This window comes from Uloborus diversus, unplaced genomic scaffold (genome assembly GCF_026930045.1).
Source record: "Uloborus diversus isolate 005 unplaced genomic scaffold, Udiv.v.3.1 scaffold_36, whole genome shotgun sequence".
NCBI lineage: Eukaryota > Metazoa > Arthropoda > Arachnida > Araneae > Uloboridae > Uloborus > Uloborus diversus.
Genome location: NW_026558527.1, coordinates 40,652 through 61,818, shown reverse-complemented (window position 1 = coordinate 61,818; position 21,167 = coordinate 40,652). Strand labels below are relative to the sequence as shown.

General features: G+C 41.9%; 1 long non-coding RNA gene across 1 annotated transcript; it reads right to left on the bottom strand.

Annotated features, from left to right (window-relative positions):
* Positions 1-262: 262 nt before the first annotated feature.
* LOC129233365 (uncharacterized) lies at positions 263-6,962 on the bottom strand. The gene is made up of 2 exons (XR_008581454.1): positions 6,587-6,962; positions 263-410 (listed from the first exon to the last, which is right to left on the bottom strand). It is a non-coding gene; the product is annotated as an uncharacterized LOC129233365 (long non-coding RNA).
* Between the last annotated feature and the right edge of the window lie 14,205 nt (positions 6,963-21,167).

Genomic DNA, 21,167 nt, shown 5'->3' with positions numbered 1-21,167 from the left:
ATTTGTTGCTAGTCTACCATAGTTTCTACCATCTGTTGCTTTTCTAGCTTGATTTCTACCTTTTGTCTTGCTTTAATTTCTGCTACTCCAGCTACCTTCTTACCACCCACTGTTGGTTTAATTTTTCACTTTTATAGCATTAAACAAGTGTCTTTCACCGAGGTTATTATAAAATTCATTTCAGACTTATATAATAAATTACTAACCTCTCCAGTGCTAAATAAAAATGGCATGCAATAAATAGGAAAATAAAAGTACAAAGAACACTTAAAATCAAATTTATTCAATTAAACTTTATTGTAACGCAGATTCTGAATTTTATCGGATAAATATTTGTTCCTTCTCTTCATCTCGGTCTCAATTCCAGAGGAGTCCTTCCCTCTTTTCAGTAGATATTTTCTCATTTTGCTCTAAAAAAAAAAAAAAAAAAAAAAGAATGAACAAATAACAAAACAAATAAAATAAAGCAATAAAGGATTTCTAACGTAGCACTTTGAAACGCCTCAAACTAACGCAGAACATTACACTGCAGTGAGACATATTTTGAACCCACATCATATATAGTGCAACTCAAAAGAAGTTACAATATTTATAGCCCATAAACAAAATGAGCATTAACTTCACATCTTATCGAGAACTTAGAATTTTCTGCAAGGCATTAATTTTTGCTAGCCAGTCATAATCCAAAGATTTAAGTTTTGGACGTATTTCAACTGTTTGTATATGATCAACTTTTGGTTCTGTTCAAATGAAATTGGCAAAATCACAATATCTTCCTTTTGTGAAATCTACAACCTGCAAAAATAAGTGCTTTTCACTACCTTTGAACAAAAGTGTACACACAAAATAGCTTAAAATGGTAAAAAATCACTCTAAGACAACTGGCGTATTTTCTCAGAACACCAAGAACTTGAAATGCAGGGCTAGAAAAGCATTTACAATTTTACATGCCCAGCCAGGCATGTTTATACATGCTGGAATGAAATTTGTACATACCCAGTTTTTACTTTTGTATATGAATAAAAACATTTGAATGTGTCGTATAGCATTAATCAGACAAAAAAAATAATTTAACAGCTTTATATGATGACTAATGATTTTTATTTGTCCAAATATGATTTTAGCGGTACCATTTGCAATCGATTTTGAGCTACAGTAACTTTTCAATAAAATATAAAATAATCAAGTTTTAGAAGAAATTTTTGATCAAAAACTACAAAGATTCATGCCACACCGAAAATTTTACATGCCCTGGATATGCCAGCAGGGGGCAGATACAGAATTAAATTTTGGAAGGGGCCCGAAAATTGAATAGTGTATAGACCCTGCATACAATGTTTCACACCAAAAATTTCATGACTTGAATTTAAAGGTTTCTTTTAGGATCACCTAAGCCTTTTATCTACTTTTAGGTACAAAAATATATGTATTAATATGCTTTGAATGTGGATGTAAAATATCTTTGAAATTTCACACAAAGTAAATACTAAACCCAATATAATATTACAGAGATGCTATAAAATGAACAAATTTCATGAGGACATTATCATAATATGGTTATCACACTGACTGCAAGGTTATTAAATAAACCCACACCTTATTTGAGTTTAAACTTCCAAATACACCCAAAAATTTATACATGCAGGGTGAGTCGAAACTCTCGAGCAAAACTTTAAGGGGTACAGAGGGGAGGATAAAAAGCATGAATCACGTAGGAAGCTATGGTCGCACAAGGCTGATGAGCTGTATCCACACAAAGCTGGAAAAACTGATGGAAGCAAAACCGGTAAAATTCACACACACACACATTACATAAAGAAGATTTTACACAACACTTTAGCTTTCAAGAAAGGTTTAAAGTAGTTGGCTGAAATTTATAGCCTATAGCTGTAATACATGTGTGGCAATAACAAAGCACTTAATATCGCACTAACAAGCCATTTTGAATAAACTTTTATTATTGCTGCTCTTTTGTTGGGACAGCACATATTAGATACTACAGGTCATAACTTCTAACTACTTGCAGATCCCACAAGGGTGGAGGGGCACTAAAAGTGCCAGCAGCCCCTAATGGCACAGAAAACCAGTAGGCGGTTAGGGGTCCTGCTGATTTTTTGCAGGGGGCCTCAAAATTTATAGATCACGGCCTGGCTCTAAACCTTTTTTTAAAATCAAAACTCTTACGTAAAATTTTCTTTGTGTAATAAACTTGAGACTCCTTTTGCATCCATCAGTTTCTAGCTCTGTGTGCATGTAGCGCGTCAGCATTGCACTTGTGACCATATGTTGAATAAGATTCTTACTCTTTACCCTCCCATCTGACCTGCCTTAAAGTTTTGCCCAAGAGAGTTGACTCACCTAGTATGCACCAAAGGAGGCAGAATTAACGTGGAGGATTGGGTTTGGTCATAAATCCTTACCTGTACATAAACTACCATTTAAATGTGCCCCTCCAGACAGACATGCAAGTTGGAAAAATATTATACAAATGAAGAAAAATGCCACAAAAGTTATTGAACTAAAACTGTACTGGTGGGAAACATACAAATTTCAACTAGTATTAAAATATATTATTACATTAAGTTGGCTATTAAGAGAAGTTGAATACCTAACATGATATCTTGAAGTAAATTTTAAAAAAGTATAATGGCAAATATTATATTCTTGAAGTATAATTGAAAAAATTTTAAAGAAAATACAATACTACTAAGTATCACAGCACTTGTTAATACTTAAATAAAATGCAGTGACGATCAATCAGTTTCCCAAAATATCTACGTGGGGTTTAACCCTTCACACATCACGTGTACACCACGCACATGTCGACACCAACCAACAGAAAGTTTTCAAATCTTATCCTTTCCAAGGGTAAGAAGCCCAAAGAATGAGTTCAGGCTCTGACTAAATATCAGAAAGTTGCAGGCGCCAACTTCTGCATTTTTTTCTAATCTGTATATAGCTTTAATTGTATCAATTTTTATATCTAAGCTAGAAAGTTGCCCGTTAAGGTATGATAGAGGTGAAAATTGCTTCTACTCGTCAACATTTGAACGAAGTCATTGCCTGTTTCGTGATATTTTGGTAGTTTTTACATTTGAAAGATATTATTTGATGTCTTATTTTGTTTATTTTGCGAAATATTTTAAATTGCAAAAAAACCGCTTCACTTGCTAAATAGAGTTTTAAAGTATCTGTAAATATAATTTAATGATTTGACAAAAAGTTTTAAGTTCCAAAGAAACTTTAATAGGTTTTTTTTTCTTTGAAATGGTGTGTACGCATTTTATACAAAGAAAAATTATCATTTTACATCAGAGGGAGAGCAGGCGTAAATTTTTTTTTATTCATTGGATTTCCATTAAATTTTTAGCACGGGCATCGCTGTGCTGGTACTGCTAGTTAAAAATAAAAGGAGAAAGTTAAAATTAAAAAAAGGACTAAAAGAGCTATTTTTCTGATTAGAAGTCCTGATTCCTGGAAAGAAAAAAAAAACTTATATTTAGTGGCAAATTTGCTAGTTTTTAAAATACATTTTGCAAAACTAATACCACTCTAAACATTTGAATGAAACATTTTTTGTTAATGAATGAAACAGGAAATACTCATGACAGTTGGGTTAGTTTTTCCACACACACACGCACGCACGTATATAAAGGGAACAAAGAGGGGGGGGGGGGGTTAGTTAGAGTTGATTTGATTGGATGGGATTCTCTCCTTCCCTCTAATTTAAAAAAAATATGAATGCAATTTTTGAAAGGGAATGGAAAAAAAACCCACTTAAACCAAAAAAAAACATTTTAAAAATTTTAACTTTAAAAAAATATATGATTTTGATTAGTAAAGTACAACTGCATTTTACTTTACAACTTGATGCATTGATTCAAATGAAAAAACTATTTAATTTTACAGTAGGAAATCTCAAGTTTAACTTGAACACACTGGAAAGATTCAAATTTGCTTAAGAGATATTAAAATTTTGCAGAAAAAAAACCTCTTAATGGACACAGAAATAGTTGTATTTGAAAAAGCCATAACTCCTTGCAAAACAGAAGGGGGAGGGATAAAAATGCAATTTTTTGAATTTAATCAAAAATGAAATGTTGGAGGTGTCTCTGACTACAGGTTCTGGACTTCAATTTTCGAAAAATATTTCTAATGAAGTAGAGGATTCAATAAATGCAAACATTTCTTTGGTGAACTGTTGGTAAAATTGGCTATTCATAAATTTTTTCTTTTCTTTTTAAGGAATACAGCTATGATGATTTTATCCAATGTCTGGAATACTGTTTATTTAAAAACAATAAAAAAAGAAAGTTTCTTATTGTTTTTCTTTTTTAAATCATTAACTTTTATGTAATATAATTCACAAATAAATGAGTAATGTAGTTTTTCCAGAAAAATTAGATTGAACTTTAATGTTTTAGTAGTAATTCTAATAAAATTAAGCTTCTAAATTTCTATAAATGGAATCTTTTCTTCGTAAGTTCATACTTGGATATATGGAGGTCCGGCTGTATTACATTATTATCAGTATTCAGCACACTGAGGTGTTTGGTAAATCCCTAGAAAATTGTATCAAAACATAGCTTTTTCTTTTTAGAAAAAAGGGGAATTTACGAGAATTCGAACAACTCCAACTTGTTACAATACAAATGCCATAAAACAATAACTAATTCACCGCAGCTTAAGCTTGACAACAGAGATGTGGTTGATGAACTGGAAACAATTAATTTTGTAGTAAGTATGTTCGGTGAGCAAACAATTTCATTTGTTTGCTTTGGAATATTAAGGCTATCTAGTCACACCTGACAAATTTTTTTAGCAAACCATCATACAATAAGTGGTGTCTTAAGTTTGAAGTACGGGAATGTGGGGCAAAGTGTAAGAGTTAAAATAACTTACTTGTTGCAAATTGGAAATTTGTTTCAAAAATTACAGCACATAAAGAATCCCCCCCCCCTTTTTTTTTATCAAGGGGCAAAGTGAAAAATAAAATATTTTTTGTCTGAAATATTTTCTATCTGATTATCAACACCATTTTGGGTTAAATAAATGATTAACTAAAATAATTAATAAATTAATAAAGAGATAGTGAAAGAATAAACAAAAAAATTATAGTAATTTGAATTTTTGGCATCTTGAATTCAAATTATGTTTTTTGCAATCACGAGAGTGTATGCGTGTGTTTGTGTGGACTCATGTTTGTGGGTGGGCGTGTATGTATGCATGCATGTGTGTGCGCGTGTTGTGTGTGTACCCGCATGTGTGTGTGTGTGTAGGCGTTCGTGTGTGTGTGTATATAGGCATATGTGTTTGTGTCAGTGTGCAGGCATGAGTGTGTGTAGGCGTGTGTGTGTAAGATATGGACGCAACCTGGAGACGGTTTTCGCTAGAGGAGCAGCACCGTGAGGCGGCTGGTCGACGGTGGTGCGGCAGAGGGAGGCGGGGTTAAAGTATAAGTTGTATAAATAAGTTGATTGATTAATACATGCGAAACAATAAACGAGCAAATAAAATAATGCTTTAATAAGTCAATATGTAAATGAATGATTAAAGTAGTTAATTTTTATGCAAAGGAATGCATATGAATTTATTTGTAAATTAATATACAAGTGATAAAAGAAATGAATAAGTACATGGAATAAACTATTCTACTTTATCTCGCATGCACATGATTAATTGGAAAAAACATTTAAAATAAAACTAAGCTTAGTAATAATTGAGTAAAAACTGCACTGATAGGCCTCAAGTAGTACTAAAAATGTTAATAATAAAAACTATTTCATTTTAAAATTACAAAAATAATTTTTGAGTTACAGTCATCCCTTGCTACTTTGCGCTTCGACTTTCGGGGCTTCACTACATTGCGATTTTTTCTGGGTTTTTTTTTTTTCAAATATAGTAATAATCCTTTTTTATGCCCTGTAAATTTTTTCCCACTAAAGAATAACAAAGTATGTCCTTTTAGTAAGATAAGCTCTTCTGAGGGGCTATAGTTGGACTAGTTAAGGGAGTGAAGGTACAAAATCGGCGAAGAAAGTGTAGGGAATCGCCGAACAGGGGCACATATTCATCATCGAACAAGTTGAGCTGTTTTCACAGATTAGTAGTAATGTTTAAGAACTGCATATTGTGCGTGTAGCTTAGTTTTAACAAAGTAATGAAAATGTGATGGGGATTAAGAGAGCTGTTTAATATTTAGGGGGCTCTAACTATGTTAAAACCTATTTAAATTGTCGTAAGTTGGTTTTATGCGCTCTAATTAGGAAAAAAAAACATTTGGTTTATAAATAAATCCTACTTCGCGGAAATTCAGTTATTGCAGTAAAGTCTGGAGCGAATTCACCACGATAAACGAAGGTTGACTGTACAACAAAATATTACCAAATGAGTACCAATTTCTCAAAACTGCTTGTATTTATTAGCTTATGCTTTGACCTTCAGAGATAACTTTTTCTGACTCGAGAAGCCTAAATGTATTTTAAAATATTACTAGATATATTGTACTAAAAACAGGGTAAATACTTCACAATTTTACTTTGCCCCACATTCCCCTACTGATATTTTCAAAACTAATATCACTTACCTGTGATGAGAAAGGACTTGCAATTCCACTCTCCTACTTGAAAATCTTAGTGCAAAGAAGGCATCTTATTTTGTTCTTAAAGGCTGCAAAAAAAAGTTGCTTTAAACTAAAAGATAAATAAGAAATAAATACCTTTGTGCAGGGAAGTAAATAGTAATGAACAACGTTTTAATGCACAAAAATAGCAGACAACTGCATACCCGTGTTTTGGGTCTTTACATACAAAAGCTCACCACTTTACATTGAAAAAGAGTTCCTGTAACTCCAAAACACGTGTATGCAGTAACCCGATGATTTTGTTCATTAAAACTTTGTTCATTACTATTTAAAAGATAAATAATACAATGTATAGCTTGAGTAGAGCATTAATACTAATTCCGTGTGATTATATTTTCTTGAAAGTTTTATTTCCTAAATTAAAAGATCTTACTAAATATATTTTTTAACAAATTGTGTGTTATTTTAGAATATTCATTATTTTTAAAATTCAACACAAAGCCTAGCTAGTCTTTTTAAAAAATTACGCACGAAAACTGTCAAGAATTGCTAAGGAAAATTTAGGAAATAGCTACCCTTTAAAAGTCAAAATGATTAATCTTTAAATTAAGTAGTTACTAAGAAAAAAAATCTTAACATGTTTCGTAAATTATAAAACTCAAACCATTAAGTCATTGAAACATTCCATTTTGGCAGAAAACTGGTTGACTGAAAGAACTAAATTTTCAATTTTAATACAGTATTTTACTTGTGTACAGTACTTACATATTTTAAATGGTTACTGCATTTTTCATATCTAAATATCAACAATACAAATTTTTATTTTCCTTACCCCTTTCCTTATGATTCACTATAATGTGCAAGTGCCAAATCTCAGTTTGTCCGTGCTAAAAAGCATAGGTGCACCGAATAACATATTTTACCCAATATCTAATATTATTTATTTTGTGATTTCAACATTTGTATTTTATACCAATTTAATGTAAGGAAGGTTAATCTATTTTTCCTTTTTTATGAAATAAAAATTAATTTTCATTTAACATCCTAAATGCATCTATATTTAGTGCAATTATAAATTAAAAAAAAAACTGTTCTAGTAAAGGACTAATGGTTTATATTTATCTGCAATTCTTTTCGAATAATATTTGATGTAGCTAATATAATCATGGTAGTATGTTACATTATAAATAAAGGATCTTGCAATTACCTTACATACAAATACAAAACAAAGTTGCTAGCCGACTGTACATAATTATGTATATTCCATATTATCCAAGTTTTTTTTTTCTTTTCTGCTTACTGTTTCATAGTTAATTGAATTTGAAAAAGTAAGATTAATTAAAATATCTGTAGCTCAGAGCTATAATACTGACATAAGTCCAAAAACTGTGATTTTCAGTTTATTAGTGTATTGTCATGTAGAATCTTATTCTGTATCGAGTCATGTGAATATAATTCTAAAAAAAACTTTGTAATTACTTACCAGGTGCATTCCATCTTTGACAACCATTTTAGCTGTCTCCTCACGATATTGTGAGTTACCTTGTTCTGACTCTCAGATATAGACATGTCATAAAAATTACGAAAAATTGAAAATAATAAAATTTGAAATTACCACCTGAGTGTTTTCTCTTACGTTAAAATTGTTTTGAATATAATAGCACATTTGAAACTCGTTAAAACAATATCAGAGGGACCTTTAAAACCATATTGTTTAAAGCAGATCATCTTATTTGGAAAATCATCAACAGTAGGACCGGGATTAGGGATCTCAAATGCAGTTTATCCAAGCAGAAATTAATTTTAAGTGCTTTCTTATAAACCAGGTTTGACAGTATTAGACGGCAACAACTCAAACTAATTTTTAACTACGTTAAAACTTTCATTCATTATATGAAAAAATATGTTTACTAAGTGTTGAAAATAAATTTGCTACGCATTGCGTCACTGAATTATTAAAGTATTCAATCAAACCAAATATTCTGTTTGTCTGCCAAATATGCAGTATATTGAAAGATTAACCAACTATTCAGTGAATCCTAACTAAGAAGCGTCTTGACAAAAGTTAATTCTGTCCTGGATAAATTTCAATTTTAAGCTGTTGATTTTTGGTCTACGATGAAGCAAAAATATGTTCAGAAGTTAAATTTCAAAATTACTGGTAAATTATTATACATGAAGTAAACATATATAGAAGTTTCTAACTAAAGCTAATCTAAAACTTTTAAGAGTCTAACCTTATACTTGTTATAAAGTTGTACTGATGCTGCTGATGAACTGATGCATCTTAATCTTGCTTTAATTTGTTTTAATCATAAAATAAAATCAAGATTTTTAATGAATTTAAAAACGAAAAACTAAAGAAGAAATTTCTAGCAACGTGATTGAATATCCAATATAGGACTCTAATGCCTATATTAAGTAAAGGCAGCTTACATAACTACGTTATGGATTACAATAACTTTCTGATCCAAAATATGATTTTAAAAAAAATAGCATCGACACTTTTCAGTAAAATAGTGACACTTTTCAGTAAATAGCGCCGTACTACAAGATGAAACAAAACAACTCGTTAGATTGTCCGAACTCAAGGAAACAAACATTTTTGCTACAATGCTTTGCTTACAACGTAAAATCGTTTGATAAGACACTTGAGTTTGCATAAAAAACAATTACAAGCACAAACAAGTATTACAATATTAAGAAAACAGGTTTAAAAGAATACTTATCTCAGCGCAAATTTCCTCCTGTGCACAAAATAAACATGCTGGTTGCTGTGGTGCGGCTCGGAATGTTGCCGTTGCCAATCACAGTTTGCTTTTCCAAATTTCCCGCCATGAAAGGTACACATTTTTTGCACTTTGCGCTTGCGTAATTTCATTAAAAAAATCTCTGCTTGTATACGTTGAAACGCTGTTCTATAAATGTGTGAAAATAACAAACCAATGAAAAAAAACACTTTGACAGTTCACTTTCCATGAGTTATATTCATTTTTTTTAAATTTTTCTCGTCAAAATTATTAGCACTAGAGTCCCTACAATTGGGACGCTCATTTAAATGCATTTTTGTTTTTCTATGCAATTATGTTCATTATTAAAGTTTTAATGCTTAACAAATATCAGAGGACTGGGAACTGTCCATTGCCTTCATAAACTATGCAATAGTATTACATCGGGGTCGAGAAAGAAACTGGGGATAAGCATCTGCCTTATAGGAGGTCATTTCGAATTTTTCAGGGTGGTGGGTGCAAAAAGTATGGTACTTGATGGAAATTACACCAGAAATAGCAAAAAATACGCTAAATTATATGTAGATACATTAATTTCCCGTAGTCAAGGAGTGTGGGGCAGTTGACCCCTGAATGACAAGTCTACTGTTTGAGCAGGCAATCAGCGAGGCCTTATGAATTTATTTAAAAGTAACACTATTTGGGTCCCCCGCCAACCTTAATACAGAAGGCACACAGGTTTGAGGGCGCATAAAAAAATGAAGGCGCATACATGAAGGCATATAATAGAGCGCAAAAAAAAAAAAAAAAAAAAAATCCCTCAGGAAGGGCAAAAAAAAAAATAATAATTTGAATTCAAGATGCCAAAAATTCAGTTTTTCGCAATCACCAGCGTGTGTGTGTATGAATGCGCGTGTGCGTTTGTGTAGGCGCATGTGTGTGGGTGCGTGTGTGTGTGTATGCAAATGTGTGCGTGTTGCGTATGCAGTGCTGTGTGTGTACGCGCGCGTGTGTGTATGTAGGCATATGTGTTTGTGTCTGTGTGCAGGCATAAGTGTGTGTATGTGTAGCATAAAAGCTTATTAAGCTACGTAGCACTAAATGCTTTTGAACAAGCTCGAACAACAAATAAGCATATGATGCCTGTAGACAGCTTGCTATGCTATTTCTGTGTATGCTAGCTGAATAGTACGTGATGCTTGCTAGCATAAAAAAGCTTAAAATAGCTTATTAAGCTACATAGCACTACATGCTTTTGAACAAGCTTGAACAGCAAATAAGCATATGATGCTTGTAGATAGCTTGCCATGCTATTACTGTGTATGCTAGCTGAATAGCATGTGATGCTTGCTAGCATAAAAAAGCTTAAAATAGCTTATTAAGCTGCGTAGCACTACATGCTTTTGAACAAGCTTGAACAGCAAATAAGCATATGATGCTTGTAGATAGCTTGCTATGCTATTACTGCGTATGCTAGCTGAATAGCATGTGATACTTGCTAGCATAAAAAAGCTTAAAATAGCTTATTAAGCTACGTAGCACTACATGCTTTTGAACAAGCTTGAACAGCAAATAAGCATATGATGCTTGTAGATAGCTTGCTATGCTATTACTGAGTATGCTAGCTGAATAGCATGTGATGCTTGCTAGCATAAAAAAGCATATCATAGCATGAATAACTAGCAGACAAAGCAAAAAATAGCAAAAGCTAGCATATTTCTGTTGCTAGTAATAGCATGAATTTTGACCTGGGAGTTGAGCCAATCAATGGTCTGTTGAGCTTAGTAGGCGGGCCGTTGAGCCAATCAATGGTCGGTTGAGCTTAGTGGTCGGGTAGTTGAAATAATGAATGGTCGGTTGAGCTTATTGGGCGGTCAGTTGAGCCAATCAATACTCGGTTGAGCTTAGTGGTCGGGCATTTGAGCCAATCAAAGGTCGGGTGAGCTTAGTGGGCGGGCAATTGAGCCAATCAAAGGTCGGTTGAGCTTAGTGGGCAGGCAGTTGAGCCAAAAAAAGGCCAGTGTAGTTTAGTGGGCGGGCAGTTCAGCCAATCAAAGGTCGGTTGAGCATGTTGGCGGGCAGTTGAGCCAATCAAAGGTCGGTTGAGCTTAGTGGGCGGTCAATGGAGCCAATCAATGGTCGGTTGAGCTTAGTGGGCGGGCAGTTTAGCATAACAATGGTCGGTTGAGCTTAGTGGGCGGTCAGTTGAGCAAATCAATGGTCGGTTGAGCTTAGTGGGCGGTCAGTTGTGCCAATCAATGGTCGGTTGAGCTTAGTGGGCGGTCAGTTAAGCCAATCAAAGGTCGGTTGAGCTTAGTGGGCGGGCAGTTGAGCCAATCAAAAGTCGGTTGGCTTAGTGGGCGGTCAGTTGAGCCAATCAATGGTCGGTTGAGCTTCGTGGACGGGGAGTTGAGCCAATCAATGGTCGGTTGAAATTAGTGGGCGGGCAGTTAAGCCAATCAATGGTCGGTTGAGCTTAGTGGGCGGTCAGTTGAGTCAATCAATGGTCGGTTGAGCTTAGTGGGCGGGCTGTTGAGCCAATCAATGGTCGGTTGCACTTAGTGGGCGGGTAGTTGAGCCAATCAATGGTCGGTTGAGCTTAATGGGCGGTCAGTTGAGCCAATCAATGGTCGGTTGAGCTTAGTGGGCGGGCAGTTGAGCCAATCAATGGTCTGTTGAGCTCAGTGGGCGGTCAGTGGAGCCAATCAATGGTCGTTTGAGCTTAGTGGGCGGGCAGTTGAGCCAATCAATTGTCTGTTCAGCTTAGTGGGCGGGCTGTTGAGCCAATCAATGGTCGGTTGAGCTTAGTGGTCGGGTAGTTGAAATAATGAATGGTCGGTTAAACTTAATGGTCGGTCAGTTGAGCCAATCAATAGTCGGTTGAGCTTAGTGGGTGGGCAGTTGAGCCAATCAAAGGTCGGGTGAGCTTAGTGGGCGAGCAGTTGGGCCAATCAAAGGTCGGTTGAGCTTAGTGGGCAGGCAGTTGAGCCAAACAAAGGCCGGTTGAGCTTAGTGCGCGTTCAGTTGAGCTAATCCAAGGTCGGTTGAGCTTAGTGGGCGTGCAGTTGAGCCAATCCAAGGTTGGTTGAGCTTAGTGGGCGGGCAGTTGAGCCAATCAATGGTCGGTTGAGCTTAGTGGGCGGGCAGTTGAGCCAATTAATGGTCGGTTGAGCTTAGTGGGCGGGCAGTTGAGCCAATCAATGGTCGGTTGAGCTTAATGGGCGGTCAGTTGAGCGAATCAATGGTCGGTTGAGCTTAGTGGGCGGGCAGTTGAGCCAATCAATGGTCTGTTGAGCTCAGTGGGTGGTCAGTGGAGCCAATCAATGGTCGTTTGAGCTTAGTGGGCGGGCAGTTGAGCCAATCAATTGTCTGTTCAGCTTAGTGGGCGGGCTGTTGAGCCAATCAAAGGTCGGTTGAGCTTAGTGGGCGGTCAATGGAGCCAATCAAAGGTCGGTTGAGCTTAGTGGGCGGGCAGTTGAGCCAATCAAAGGTCGGTTGAGCTTAGTGGGCGGTCAATGGAGCCAATCAATGGTCGGTTTAGCTTAGTGAGCGGGCAGTTGAGCAATTCAGTGCTCGGTTGAGCTTAGTGGGCGGTCAGTGGAGCCAATCAATGGTCGGTTGAGCTTAGTGGGCGGGCAGTTGAGCATAACAATGGTCGGTTGAGCTTCGTGGACGGGCAGTTGAGCCAATCAATGGTCGGTTGAGCTTAGTGGGCGGGCAGTTTAGCATAACAATGGTCGGTTGAGCTTAGTGGGCGGTCAGTTGAGCAAATCAATGGTCGGTTGAGCTTAGTGGGCGGTCAGTTGTGCCAATCAATGGTCGGTTGAGCTTAGTGGGCGGTCAGTTCAGCCAATCAAAGGTCGGGTGAGCTTAGTGGGCGGGCAGTTGAGCCAATCAAAGGTCGGTTGGCTTAGTGGGCGGTCAGTTGAGCCAATGAATGGTCGGTTGAGCTTCGTGGACGGGCAGTTGAGCCAATCAATGGTCGGATGAAATTAGTGGGCTGGCAGTTAAGACAATCATTGGTCGATTGAGCTTAGTGGGCGGTCAGTTGAGTCAATCAATGGTCGGTTGAGCTTAGTGGGCGGGCTGTTGAGCCAATCAATGGTCAGTTGAGCTTAGCGGGCGGGTAGTTGAGCCAATCAATGGTCGGTTGAGCTTAATGGGCGGTCAGTTGAGCGAATCAATGGTCGGTTGAGCTTAGTGGGCGGGCAGTTGAGCCAATCAATGGTCTGTTGAGCTCAGTGGGTGGTCAGTGGAGCCAATCAATGGTCGTTTGAGCTTAGTGGGCGGGCAGTTGAGCCAATCAATTGTCTGTTCAGCTTAGTGGGCGGGCTGTTGAGCCAATCAAAGGTCGGTTGAGCTTAGTGGGCGGTCAATGGAGCCAATCAATGGTCGGTTGAGCTCAGTGAGCGGGCAGTTGAGCCAATCAGTGGTCGGTTGAGCTTAGTGGGCGGTCAGTGGAGCCAATCAATGGTCGGTTGAGATTAGTGGGCGGGCAGTTGAGCGTAACAATGGTCGGTTGAGCTTCGTGGACGGGCAGTTGAGCCAATCAATGGTCTGTTGAAATTAGTGGGCGGTCAGTTCAGCCAATTACTGGTCGGTTGAGCTTAGTGGGCGGTCAGTTGAGTCAATCAATGGTCGGTTGAGCTTAGTGGGCGGGCAGTTGAGCCAATCAATGGTCGGTTGAGCGTAGTGGGCGGTCAGTGGAGCCAATCAATGGTCGTTTGAGCTTAGTGGGCGGGCAGTTGAGCCAATCAATGGTCGGTTGAGCTTAGTGGTCGGGTAGTTGAAATAATGAATGGTCGGTTGAGCTTATTGGGCGGTCAGTTGAGCCAATCAATACTCGGTTGAGCTTAGTGGTCGGGCATTTGAGTCAATCAAAGGTCGGGTGAGCTTAGTGGGCGGCAGTTGAGCCAATCAAAGGTAGGTTGAGCTTAGTGGGCAGGCAGTTGAGCCAAACAAAGGCCAGTGTAGCTTAGTGGGCGGGCAGTTGAGCCAATCAAAGGTCGGTTGAGCATGTTGGCGGGCAGTTGAGCCAATCAAAGGTCGGTTGAGCTTAGTGGGCGGTCAATGGAGCCAATCAATGGTCGGTTGAGCTTAGTGGGCGGGCAGTTTAGCATAACAATGGTCGGTTGAGCTTAGTGGGCGGTCAGTTGAGCAAATCAATGGTCGGTTGAGCTTAGTGGGCGGTCAGTTCAGCCAATCAAAGGTCGGTTGAGCTTAGTGGGCGGGCAGTTGAGCCAATCAAAAGTCGGTTGGCTTAGTGGGCGGTCAGTTGAGCCAATCAATTGTCGGTTGAGCTTCGTGGACGGGGAGTTGAGCCAATCAATGGTCGGTTGAAATTAGTGGGCGGGCAGTTAAGACAATCAATGGTCGGTTGAGCTTAGTGGGCGGTCAGTTGAGTCAATCAATGGTCGGTTGAGCTTAGTGGGCGGGCTGTTGAGCCAATCAATGGTCGGTTGCACTTAGTGGGCGGGTAGTTGAGCCAATCAATGGTCTGTTGAGCTCAGTGGGCGGTCAGTGGAACCAATCAATGGTCGTTTGAGCTTAGTGGGCGGGCAGTTGAGCCAATCAATTGTCTGTTCAGCTTAGTGGGCGGGCTGTTGAGCCAATCAATGGTCGTTTGCACTTAGTGGGCGGGTAGTTGAGCCAATCAATAGTCGGTTGAGCTCAGTGAGCGGGCAGTTGAGCCAATCAGTGGTCGGTTGAGCTTAGTGGGCGGTCAGTGGAGCCAATCAATGGTCGGTTGAGATTAGTGGGCGGGCAGTTGAGCATAACAATGGTCGGTTGAGCTTCGTGGACGGGCAGTTGAGCCAATCAATGGTCGGTTGAAATTAGTGGGCGGTCAGTTCAGCCAATTACTGGTCGGTTGAGCTTAGTGGGCGGTCAGTTGAGTCAATCAATGGTCGGTTGAGCTTAGTGGGCGGGCAGTTGAACCAATCAATGGTCGGTTGAGCGTAGTGGGCGGTCAGTGGAGCCAATCAATGGTCGTTTGAGCTTAGTTGGCGGGCAGTTGAGCCAATCAATGGTCTGTTGAGCTTAGTGGGCGGGCCGTTGAGCCAATCAATGGTCGGTTGAGCTTAGTGGTCGGGTAGTTGAAATAATGAATGGTCGGTTGAGCTTATTGGGCGGTCAGTTGAGCCAATCAATACTCGGTTGAGCTTAGTGGTCGGGCATTTGAGCCAATCAAAGGTCGGGTGAGCTTAGTGGGCGGGCAGTTGAGCCAATCAAAGGTCGGTTGAGCTTAGTGGGCAGGCAGTTGAGCCAAACAAAGGCCAGTGTAGCTTAGTGGGCTGGCAGTTGAGCCAATCAAAGGTCGGTTGAGCATGTTGGCGGGCAGTTGAGCCAATCAAAGGTCGGTTGAGCTTAGTGGGCGGTCAATGGAGCCAATCAATGGTCGGTTGAGCTTAGTGGGCGGGCAGTTTAGCATAACAATGGTCGGTTGAGCTTAGTGGGCGGTCAGTTGAGCAAATCAATGGTCGGTTGAGCTTAGTGGGCGGTCAGTTCAGCCAATCAAAGGTCGGTTGAGCTTAGTGGGCGGGCAGTTGAGCCAATCAAAAGTCGGTTGGCTTAGTGGGCGGTCAGTTGAGCCAATCAATGGTCGGTTGAGCTTCGTGGACGGGGAGTTGAGCCAATCAATGGTCGGTTGAAATTAGTGGGCGGGCAGTTAAGCCAATCAATGGTCGGTTGAGCTTAGTGGGCGGTCAGTTGAGCCAATCAATGGTCGGTTGAGCTTAGTGGGCGGTCAGTTGAGTCAATCAATGGTCGGTTGAGCTTAGTGGGCGGGCTGTTGAGCCAATCAATGGTCGGTTGCACTTAGTGGGCGGGTAGTTGAGCCAATCAATGGTCGGTTGAGCTTAATGGGCTGTCAGTTGAGCCAATCAATGGTCGGTTGAGCTTAGTGGGCGGGCAGTTGAGCCAATCAATGGTCTGTTGAGCTCAGTGGGCGGTCAGTGGAACCAATCAATGGTCGTTTGAGCTTAGTGGGCGGGCAGTTGAGCCAATCAATTGTCTGTTCAGCTTAGTGGGCGGGCTGTTGAGCCAATCAATGGTCGGTTGAGCTTAGTGGTCGGGTAGTTGAAATAATGAATGGTCGGTTAAACTTAATGGTCGGTCAGTTGAGCCAATCAATAGTCGGTTGAGCTTAGTGGGCGGGCAGTTTAGCATAACAATGGTCAGTTGAGCTTAGTGGGCAGTCAGTTGAGCAAATCAATGGTCGGTTGAGCTTAGTGGGCGGTCAGTTGTGCCAATCAATGGTCGGTTGAGCTTAGTGGGCGGTCAGTTCAGCCAATCAAAGGTCGGGTGAGCTTAGTGGGCGGGCAGTTGAGCCAATCAAAAGTCGGTTGGCTTAGTGGGCGGTCAGTTGAGCCAATGAATGGTCGGTTGAGCTTCGTGGACGGGCAGTTGAGCCAATCAATTGTCGGTTGAAATTAGTGGGCGGGCAGTTAAGACAATCATTGGTCGGTTGAGCTTAGTGGGCGGTCAGTTGAGTCAATCAATGGTCGGTTGAGCTTAGTGGGCGGGCTGTTGAGCCAATCAATGGTCGGTTGAGCTTAGCGGGCGGGTAGTTGAGCCAATCAATGGTCGGTTGAGCTTAATGGGCGGTCAGTTGAGCGAATCAATGGTCGGTTGAGCTTAGTGGGCGGGCAGTTGAGCCAATCAATGGTCTGTTGAGCTCAGTGGGTGGTCAGTGGAGCCAATCAATGGTCGTTTGAGCTTAGTGGGCGGGCAGTTGAGCCAATCAATTGTCTGTGCAGCTTAGTGGGCGGGCTGTTGAGCCAATCAAAGGTCGGTTGAGCTTAGTGGGCGGTCAATGGAGCCAATCAATGGTCGGTTGAGCTTAGTGAGCGGGCAGTTGAGCCAATCAGTGGTCGGTTGAGCTTAGTGGGCGTTCAGTGGAGCCAATCAATGGTCGGTTGAGATTAGTGGGCGGGCAGTTGAGCATAACAATGGTCGTTTGAGCTTCGTGGAAGGGCAGTTGAGCCAATCAATGGTCGGTTGAAATTAGTGGCCGGTCAGTTCAGCCAATTACTGGTCGGTTGAGCTTAGTGGGCGGTCAGTTGAGTCAATCAATAATCGGTTGAGCTTAGTGGGCGGGCAGTTGAGCCAATCAATGGTCGGTTGAGCGTAGTGGGCGGTCAGTGGAGCCAATCAATGGTCGTTTGAGCTTAGTGGGCGGGCAGTTGAGCCAATCAATGGTCTGTTGAGCTTAGTAGGCGGGCCGTTGAGCCAATCAATGGTCGGTTGAGCTTAGTGGTCGGGTAGTTGAAATAAAGAATGGTCGGTTGAGCTTATTGGGCGGTCAGTTGAGCCAATCAATACTCGGTTGAGCTTAGTGGTCGGGCATTTGAGCCAATCAAAGGTCGGGTGAGCTTAGTGGGCGGGCAGTTGAGCCAATCAAAGGTCGGTTGAGCTTAGTGGGCAGGCAGTTGAGCCAAACAAAGGCCAGTGTAGCTTAGTGGGCGGGCAGTTCAGCCAATCAAAGGTCGGTTGAGCATGTTGGCGGGCAGTTGAGCCAATCAAAGGTCGGCTGAGCTTAGTGGGCGGTCAATGGAGCCAATCAATGGTCGGTTGAGCTTAGTGGGCGGGCAGTTTAGCATAACAATGGTCGGTTGAGCTTAGTGGGCGGTCAGTTGAGCAAATCAATGGTCGGTTGAGCTTAGTGGGCGGTCAGTTGTGCCAATCAATGGTCGGTTGAGCTTAGTGGGCGGTCAGTTCAGCCAATCAAAGGTCGGTTGAGCTTAGTGGGCGGGCAGTTGAGCCAATCAAAAGTCGGTTGGCTTAGTGGGCGGTCAGTTGAGCCAATCAATGGTCGGTTGAGCTTCGTGGACGGGGAGTTGAGCCAATCAATGGTCGGTTGAAATTAGTGGGCGGGCAGTTAAGCCAATCAATGGTCGGTTGAGCTTAGTGGGCGGTCAGTTGAGTCAATCAATGGTCGGTTGAGCTTAGTGGGCGGGCTGTTGAGCCAATCAATGGTCGGTTGCACTTAGTGGGCGGGTAGCTGAGCCAATCAATGGTCGGTTGAGCTTAATGGGCGGTCAGTTGAGCCAATCAATGGTCGGTTGAGCTTAGTGGGCGGGCAGTTGAGCCAATCAATGGTCTGTTGAGCTCAGTGGGCGGTCAGTGGAGCCAATCAATGGTCGTTTGAGCTTAGTGGGCGGGCAGTTGAGCCAATCAATTGTCTGTTCAGCTTAGTGGGCGGGCTGTTGAGCCAATCAATGGTCGGTTGAGCTTAGTGGTCGGGTAGTTGAAATAATGAATGGTCGGTTAAACTTAATGGTCGGTCAGTTGAGCCAATCAATAGTCGGTTGAGCTTAGTGGGTGGGCAGTTGAGCCAATCAAAGGTCGGGTGAGCTTAGTGGGCGAGCAGTTGGGCCAATCAAAGGTCGGTTGAGCTTAGTGGGCAGGCAGTTGAGCCAAACAAAGGCCGGTTGAGCTTAGTGCGCGTTCAGTTGAGCTAATCCAAGGTCGGTTGAGCTTAGTGGGCGTGCAGTTGAGCCAATCCAAGGTTGGTTGAGCTTAGTGGGCGGGCAGTTGAGCCAATCAATGGTCGGTTGAGCTTAGTGGGCGGGCAGTTGAGGCAATTAATGGTCGGTTGAGCTTAGTGGGCGGGCAGTTGAGCCAATCAATGGTCGGTTGAGCTTTGTGGGCGGTCAGTTGTGCCAATCAGTGGTCGGTTGAGCTTAGTGGGCGGTTAGTTCAGCCAATCAAAGGTCGGTTGAGCTTAGTGGGCGGTCAGTTGAGCCAATCAATGGTCGGTTGAGCTTCGTGGACGGGCAGTTGAGCCAATCACTGGTCGGTTGAAATTAGTGGGCGGGTAGTTAAGCCAATTACTGGTCGGTTGAGCTTAGTGGGCGGTCAGTTGAGTCAATCAATGTTCCGTTAAGCTTAGATGGGCGGGCATTTGAGCCAATCAAAGGTCGGTTGAGCTAAGTGGGCGGGCAGTTTAGTCAATCAATGGTCCGTTCAGATTAGTGGACGGGCAGTTGAGCCAATCAATGGTCGGTTTAAATTAGTGGGCGGGCAGTTAAGCCAATCAATGGTCTGTTGAGCTTAGTGGGCGGTCAGTTGAGTCAATCAATGGTCGGTTGAGCTTAGTGGGCGGACTGTTGAGCCAATCAATGGTCGGTTGAGCTTAGCGGGCGGGTAGTTGAGCCAATCAATGGTCGGTTGAGCTTAATGGACGGTCAGTTGAGCCAATCAATGGTCGGTTGAGCTTAGTGGGCGGGCAGTTGAGCCAATCAATGGTCTGTTGAGCTCAATGGGTGGTCAGTGGAGCCAATCAATGGTCGTTTGAGCTTAGTGGGCGGGCAGTTGGGCCAATCAATTGTCTGTTCAGCTTAGTGGGCGGGCTGTTGAGCCAATCAAAGGTCGGTTGAGATTAGTGGGCGGTCAATGGAGCCAATCAATGGTCGGTTGAGCTTAGTGAGCGGGCAGTTGAGCCAATCAGTGGTCGGTTGAGCTTAGTGGGCGGTCAGTGGAGCCAATCAATGGTCGGTTGAGATTAGTGGGCGGGCAGTTGAGCATAACAATGGTCGTTTGAGCTTCGTGGACGGGCAGTTGAGCCAATCAATGGTCGGTTGAAATTAGTGGGCGGTCAGTTCAGCCAATTACTGGTCGGTTGAGCTTAGTGGGCGGTCTGTTGAGTCAATCAATGGTCGGTTGAGCTTAGTGGGCGGGCAGTTGAGCCAATCAATGGTCGGTTGAGCGTAGTGGGCGGTCAGTGGAGCCAATCAATGGTCGTTTGAGCTTAGTGGGCGGGCAGTTGAGCCAATCAATGGTCTGTTGAGCTTAGTGGGCGGGCCGTTGAGCCAATCAATGGTCGGTTGAGCTTAGTGGTCGGGTAGTTGAAATAATGAATAGTCGGTTGAGCTTATTGGGCGGTCAGTTGAGCCAATCAATACTCGGTTGAGCTTAGTGGTCGGGCAGTTGAGCCAATCAAAGGTCGGGTGTGCTTAGTGGGCGGGCAGTTGAGCCAATCAAAGGTCGGTTGAACTTAGTGGGCAGGCAGTTGAGCCAAACAAAGGCCGGTGTAGCTTAGTGGGCGGGCAGTTGAGCCAATCAATTGTCGGTTGAGCTTAGTGGGCGGGCAGTTGAGCCAATCCAAGGTCGGTTGAGCTAAGTGGCCGTGCAGTTGATCCAATCAAAGGTCGGTTGAGCTAAATGGGCGGGCAGTTGAGTCAATCAATGGTCCGTTCAGATTAGTGGACGGGCAGTTGAGCCAATCAATGGTCGGTTGAAATTAGTGGGCGGGCAGTTAAGCCAATCAATGGTCGGTTGAGCTTAGTGGGCGGTCAGTTGAGCCAATCAATGGTCGGTTGAGCTTAGTGGGCGGGCAGTTTAGCATAACAATGGTCGGTTGAGCTTAGTGGGCGGTCAGTTGAGCAAATCAATGGTCGGTTGAGCTAAGTGGGCGGTCAGTTGTGCCAATCAATGGTCGGTTGAGCTTAGTGGGCGGTCAGTGGAGCCAATCGATGGTCGTTTGAGCTTAGTGGGCGGGCCGTTGAGCCAATCAATGGTCGGTTGAGCTTAGTGGTCAGGTAGTTGAAATAATGAATGGTCGGTAGAGCTTAGTGGGCGGGCAGTTGAGCCAATCAATGGTTGGTTGAGCTTAGTGGGCGGTCAGTGGAGCCAATCAATGGTCGTTTGAGCTTAGTGGGCGGGCAGTTGAGCCAATAAATGGTCTGTTGAGCTTAGTGGGCGGGCCGTTGAGCCAATCAATGGTCGGTTGAGCTTAGTGGTCGGGTAGTTGAAATAATGAATGGTCGGTTGAGCTTATTGGGCGGTCAGTTGAGCCAATCAATAGTCGGTTGAGCTTAGTGGTCGGGCAGTTGAGCCAAACAAAGGCCGGTGTA